The sequence below is a fragment of the Muntiacus reevesi genome, chromosome X, assembly GCF_963930625.1.
Source record: "Muntiacus reevesi chromosome X, mMunRee1.1, whole genome shotgun sequence".
NCBI classification, from domain to species: Eukaryota; Metazoa; Chordata; class Mammalia; order Artiodactyla; family Cervidae; genus Muntiacus; species Muntiacus reevesi.
Genome location: NC_089271.1, coordinates 74,112,617 through 74,119,798, shown reverse-complemented (window position 1 = coordinate 74,119,798; position 7,182 = coordinate 74,112,617). Strand labels below are relative to the sequence as shown.

Genomic DNA, 7,182 nt, shown 5'->3' with positions numbered 1-7,182 from the left:
CTCATAATGATGTTCATCAGAATCAGACTCAATAAAAAACTGGATGAATTCGATGAGAGAATCAATGAAAGTCTAGGCGAATTGTAAACCTCCTTCAGCAAAGGGCTAGAAACTATAAAGAAGAAAGGTTTATAACTTTTGGGTTCATTTACTGAAACAAAAAATACACTAGTGGAAACCAGCAGGAGGTCAGGGAATGCAAAACAAAACAGATCAGTGATTTGGGTGGCAAGGGTAGTAAAAGTCACTCAATCAGAATAGCAGAAAGGAAAGAGAATAAAACAGTAAAAAGCAAGAATAGGTCCCATGAGCAGTTCAGATGCTCAGGCAAGGGAAAGAGCAGTCGTGGTCAGGCAGACCAGCTTCCAGACTCCTCTCCCCACTCCCAGGACTGCCAGGGTGCCCCAGTGGAAGGTCAGCTCCGCATCGGGAGTGGGGTAGGTACCCAAGAGGAGACCTGGGAGGTTGTCAACTAAATCTGCTCCTGTAGAAGTGGAAACAAAGCCAAAGAAGGTAGCAGCAAAGGATAAATATTCAGATAGCAAAGTGCAAACAAAAGGGGAAAAGGGAGCAATGGGAAAACAGGTGGAAGTGGCCAACCAAGAGACTGAAGATTTACCTGCATCAAATGGAGAGACTGAAAACAAGGAGAACTCAGCCTCTGATGGAGCAGGAAAGAAAGAAGTTACGTGTGATTAATATCACACACCTGAATCTACTGGGGTCCCTGTGTACCTTCTCGTACAATCCAGAAGAATATTTTTATCAATTATTTTGTAAATACAAATTTTTTAATAGCTCTAATAGTATTTTTAAGAAGGTAGAACACCTACCTCATCCATTTTTAAAGTGCAAGTGCTTTTTTTAATTTAACTGGAGCATAGTCAATTTACACCATTGGAGTCAGTAGTGCAAAAAAAAAAAAAAAACCTAAAACAATTAAGAAAATGGCAATAGGATTATGCATATCAATAATTACCTTAAATGTATATGGATTAAATGCTCCAATCAAAAGACATAGACTGGATGAATGGATACAAAGACAAGATATATATATATATATATATATGATATCTACAAGAGGCTTACATCAGACCTAAGGATACATAAGAATGAAAGTGAGGGGATGGAAAGGGCTTTTCCACACAAAAGGAAATCAAAAGAAAGCCACAGTAGCAATACTCATGTCAGGCAAATAGACTTTATAATAAATAATATATTACAAGAAACAAGAAGGATACTACATAATACTCAAGGAATTAATCCAAGAAAAGTGCATAATAATTGTAAATATTTTATGGAGCACCTCAATACATAAAGTGAAAGTGAAAGTGGAAGTCTCTCAGTCATGTCCGTCTCTTTGCGACCCAATGGACTATACAGTCCATGGAGTTCTCCAGGCCACAATACTGGATTGGGTAGCTTTTCCATTCTCCAGGGGATCTTCCCAAACCAGGTTTTGAACCCAGGTCTCCTGCATTGCAGGTGGATTCTTTACCAGCTGAGCCACCAGGGAAGCCTACAATACGTAAGATAAATGCTAATAACCATAAAATGAGAAGTTGACAGTAACACCATAATAGTGGAGAATTTAACATTCCATTTACACCAATGGACAGATAATCCAGACAGAAAATTTATAAGGAAACATGATCCTTAAACAACATGTTAGCACAGATGGAATTTGTTGATATGTACAGGACATTCTGTCCAAAAGTAGCAGAATACACTTTCTTTTCAAGTACACATAAACCATTCTCCAGAATAGATCACTTTTGGGTTGAAAATCAAGTCTCAGTAATTTTTTAAAAGTTGAAATCATTGGAGAAATGTCTGTTTAGTTCTTTGGCCCATTTTTTGATTGGGTCATATATTTTTCTGGAATTGAGCTTCAGGAGTTGCTTGTATATTTTTGAGATTAATCCTTTGTCTGTTTCCTCATTTGCTATTATTTTCTCCCAATCTGAGGGCTGTCTCTTCACCTTACTTATAGTTTCCTTTGTTGTGCAAAAGCTTTTAATTTTCATTAGGTCCCATTTGTTTATTTTTGCTTTTATTTCCAATATTCTGGGAGGTGGGTCATAGAAGATCTTGCTGTGATTTATATTGGAGAGTGTTTTGCCTATGTTCTCTTCTAGGAGTTTTATAGTTTCTGGTCTTACATTTAGATCTTTAATCCATTTTGAGTTTATTTTTGTGTATGGTGTTAGAAAGTGTTCTAGTTTCATTCTTTTACAAGTGGTTGACCAGTTTTCCCAGCACCACTTGTTAAAGAGATTGTCTTTTTTCCATTGTATATCTTTGCCTCCTTTGTCGAAGATAAGGTGTCCATAGGTTCATGGATTTATCTCTGGGCTTTCTATTCTGTTCCATTGATCTATACTTCTGTCTTTGTGCTCATACCATACTGTCTTGATGACTGTGACTTTGTAGTAGAGTCTGAAGTCAGGCAGGTTGATTCCTCTAGTTCCATTTTTCTTTCTCAAGATTACTTTGGCTATTCATTATACGCCAGTCAGGATGGCTGCTATCCAAAAGTCTACAAGCAATAAATGCTGGAGAGGGTGTGGAGAAAAGGGAACCCTCTTACACTGTTGGTGGGAATGCAAACTAGTACAGCCACTATGGAAAACAGTGTGGAGATTTCTTAAAAAACTGGAAATAGAACTACCATATGACCCAGCAATACCACTTCTGGGCATACACACTGAGGAATCCAGATCTGAAAGAGACACGTGCACCCCAATGTTCATCGCAGCACTGTTTATAATAGCCAGGACATGGAAGCAACCTAGATGCCCATCAGCAAATGAATGGATAAGGAAGCTGTGGTACATATACACCATGGAATATTACTCAGCCGTTAAAAAGAATGCATTTGAATCAGTTCTAATGAGATGGATGAAACTGGAGCCCATTATACAGAGTGAAGTAAGCCAGAAAGATAAAGAACATTACAGTATACTAACACATATATATGGAAGTTAGAAAGATGGTAACGATGGCCCTATATGCAGGGCAGAAGAAGAGATGCAGAAGTACAGAACAGACTTTTGAACTCTGTGGGAGAAGGTGAGGGTGGGATGTTTCGAAAGAACAGCATGTATATTATCTGTGGTGAAACAGACCACCAGCCCAGGTGGGATGCATGAGTCAAGTGCTCGGGCCTGGTGGGCTGGGAAGACCCAGAGGAATCGGGTGGAGAGGGAGGTGGGATGGGGGACCGGGATGGGGAATACGTGTAACTCTAAGGCTGATTCATATCAATGTATGAAAAAACCCACTGAAAAATTAAAAAATAAATAAATAAATAAAAGTTGAAATCATATCAGACATCTTTTCCAACAACAATACCATGAGATTAGGTATCAATTACAAGAAAAATAACTGTAAAAAAAACAAACACATTGAGTTTAAACAGTATGCTGCTAAATAACCACGAGATAACTGAAGAACTCAAAGAGGAAATTAAAAAATACCTAGAAACAACTGATAACAAAAGCACAATGACACAAAACCTATGGGATTTAACCTAAGTAGCTTCATGGAGAAGCTAGTAGCAATAAAATCTTACCTCAAAAACAAGAAAAATCTCAAATAACAAAGTAATCTTTCACCTAAAGCAATTAGAAAAACAGGAACAAAAAATCCCCAAAGTTAGAAGGAAAGAAACCATAAAGATCAGAGCAGAAATACAGAAAACAATAGCAAAGATCAATAAAACTAAAAGCTGGTTATTTGAGAAGATAAAATAGATAAATAATTAGCATGACTTATCACAAAAAAATAGGATAGAACTCATATCAATAAAATTAGAAATGGAAAAAGAGAAGCTAAAATGGGCACTACAGAAAGATGAAGGATCATAAAAGACTACTACAAGCAACTATATGCCAATAAAATGTACAGCCTGGAAGAAATGGACAAATTCTGGGAAAAGTATTGATACAACCTTCCAAGACTGAACCAGGAAGAAACAGAAAATATGAGCAGACCAATCATAAGCACTGAAATTGAAACTGTGATTAGAAAACTTCCAACAACAAAAAACACAGGGCCAGATAGCTTCACAGGTGAACTCTTTAAACATTTACAGAAGAGATAACACTTAGTCTTCTCAAATTCTTTCCAAAAACTGAAATGGGAGAAACCTTCCAAAACACAATCTACAAGGCCACTATCACCCTGATGCAAAAACCAGACAAAGATTTCACACAAAAAAAGGAAAATAGCAGATCAATGCCATTTATGAAAATATGCAAAAATTGTCAACAAAATAGTAGCAAACAGAATTCAATAAAACATTAAAGGGTTATACACCATGATTAAGTGGATTTTATCCGAGGGGTGGAAGGAATCTTCAATATATGGAAATCAATCAATGTGTTACATCATATTAACAAAGTGAAGGATAAAAACCACATGATAATCTCAATACTCAATAGATGCAGAAAAACCTTTCAACAAAACTCAACATCCATTTATGATTTTTAAAAAATCCTCCAGAAAGTGGGCATAGAGGAACCCTACCTCAACATAATAAAGGCCATATACAACAAACCCACAACATACATTATTCTCAGTGGTGAAAAACTGAAAGCATTTTCTCTAAGAACAGGAACAAGGCAAGGGGCCCACTCTCACCACTATTATTCAAAAGAGTTTTGGATGTTCTAGCCATGGCATTCAGAAAAGTAAAGAAGTAAATGGAATCCAAATTGGAAAAGAAGTAAAATGGCACTGTTTGCAGATGATATGATATTATACATTGAAAATCCTAAAGATGTTACCACCAAAATGCTAGAACTGATCAATTAATTTGGTAAAGTTGTAGTATACAAAATTAATGCACAGAAATTTCCTGCAATCCTATGCACTAACAACAAAAAATAAGACAGAGAAATCAAGGAAATGATTCCCTTCATCTTTGCAACAAAAAGTATATAATACCTAGGAATAAGCCTACTAAGGGTACCAAAGATCTGTAGCAGAAAACTATAGGACACTGATGAAAAAAATCAAAGGTGACACAAACAGATTGAGAGATATACCATGTGCTTGGATTGAAGGAATCAGAGTGAAAATGAGTATACCACTGAAAGCAATCTACATATCCAATGTAATCGCTTTCCATTTATGAAGGGCACTTTTCACAGAAGTAGAACAAATTTTTTACAACTTGCATGGAAATACAGAAGGACCTGAATTGCCAAAGCAGTCTTGAAAAAGAAATGCTGAGCGGGCGGAATCAGGTGCCATGACTTTAAACTATACTATAGAGCTACATTAATTGAGACAGTATGGTATTGGCAGAAAAACAGAAATATAGATCAATGAAACAGGATAGAAAACCCACAGATAAACTCATGCACCTATGGTCACCTTATTTTTAATAAATGATGCAAGAATATACAATGGAGAAAAGAAAGCCTCTTCAATAAGTAGTGCTGGGGAAACTGGAAAGCTTCATTTTAAAGAATGAAAGTACAACACTTCCTAATACCATGCAGAAAAGTAAACTCAAAGTGAGTTAAAGACCTATATATAAGTCCAGGTACTACAAAACTCATAGGCAGAACACGTTTTGACATAAATCATAGCAAGATCTTTTGTGACCCACCTCCAAGAGTAAAGAAAATAAAAACAAAAATAAAGAAATGAGGCCTAATTAAAAAAGCTTTTACACTGCAAAAGAAAACATAAACAAGATGAAAAGATAACTCTCATAATGGGAGAAAATATTTGCAAATGAAATAACCGACAAAGGATCAGTCTACAAAAATACAAGCTGCTCATGCAGCTCAATATAAAAAACAATTCAATCAAAAAATGGGCAAAAGACCTAAACCAACATTTATCCAAAGAAGACATACTAATGGCCAACAAACGCATGAAAAGATGCTCAACATCACTCATTATTAGAGAAATGCAAATCAAATCTATAAGGTATCATCTCACACTAGTCAGAATGGCCATCATCAAAAAATCTACAAATGTTAAATGCTAGAGAGGGTGTGGAGAAAATGGAACCCTCTTGCCCTATTGGTGTGAATGTATATTGAAACAATCACGATGGGGAACAGTATGGAGCTTCCTTAAAAAACTAAAACTAGAACTACCATGTGACCCAGCAATCCCACTACTGGCCATATACCTTGAGAAAACCATAGCTCAAAAAGACACATGCACCCCAAGGTTTATTGCAGTATTACTTACAATAGTCAGGATGTGGAAGCAACTTAAATGTCTGACGACAGATGAATCAAAAAAGAAATATGGTATGTATATACAATAGAATATTACTCAGTCATAAAAAGGGGAAAAATTGGGTCACTTGTCGTGATATGGATGAACCTAGATTCAGTCATACAGGGTGAAGTTAGTCAAAAAGTTAAAAACAAGCATCATATATTAATGCATATATATGGAATCTAGAAAAATGGTACTGGTGAACCTAGTTGTAGCGCATGAAAGAGATGTCGATGTAGAGAACAATCTCATGGACACAGGGCAAGAATGAGAGAATGGAATGAATTGAGAGAATAGCATTGACATGTATGCACTTACCTGTGAAAAAATAGATAGCTAGTAGAAGCTGTTATATAGCACAAAGAGCTCAGCTCGGTGCTCTGTGATGACCTAGAGGGATGAGATGGGAGCCATGGGAGGGAGGCTCAACAGGAAGGGGATATATGTAGACATATAGCTTATTCATGTAGGTATACAGCAGAAGCTAGCACAACATTGTAAAACAATTACACTGCAACTTAGAAAAAATAGAAAAGTTTTATAGTTTTGTAATTTTATAAAAAAGAGGTAATGGAGGAGAAGTCAGGATATGTGTGTGTGTATGTGTGTGTGTGTGTACACACACATATATATGTTTCGTTTTGCTGAAAAAAAAACATGTAATCGAACATCAGAAGATTATTGCTAATCACAAAAAACAGACCTCTTAAGTTAATTATTTTAGTGTTTTTCTATATATGGTAAGATGTAAGGATCTGAGTTCATTGAACTTATTCTTTTGATATGCATCTTAACTATTTAGGACCAGTATCCTACTTTTCTCCATCCTGTATTCCTCTCAGGTGCACTGCTAGGGGCGGCTGCTGTGGCTGATGGCTTTATGGTCACAATATTCTTTGTTCACTGAAATGGAAGGCACCATTCTGTGTCCAC

At 36.3% G+C, this 7,182-nt stretch overlaps 1 pseudogene; it reads left to right on the top strand.

Moving 5' to 3' along the window:
• The first annotated feature begins 306 nt into the window (after nt 1–306).
• On the top strand, nt 307–699 carry LOC136154539 (non-histone chromosomal protein HMG-14 pseudogene; annotated as a pseudogene).
• The last annotated feature ends 6,483 nt before the right edge of the window (nt 700–7,182 follow it).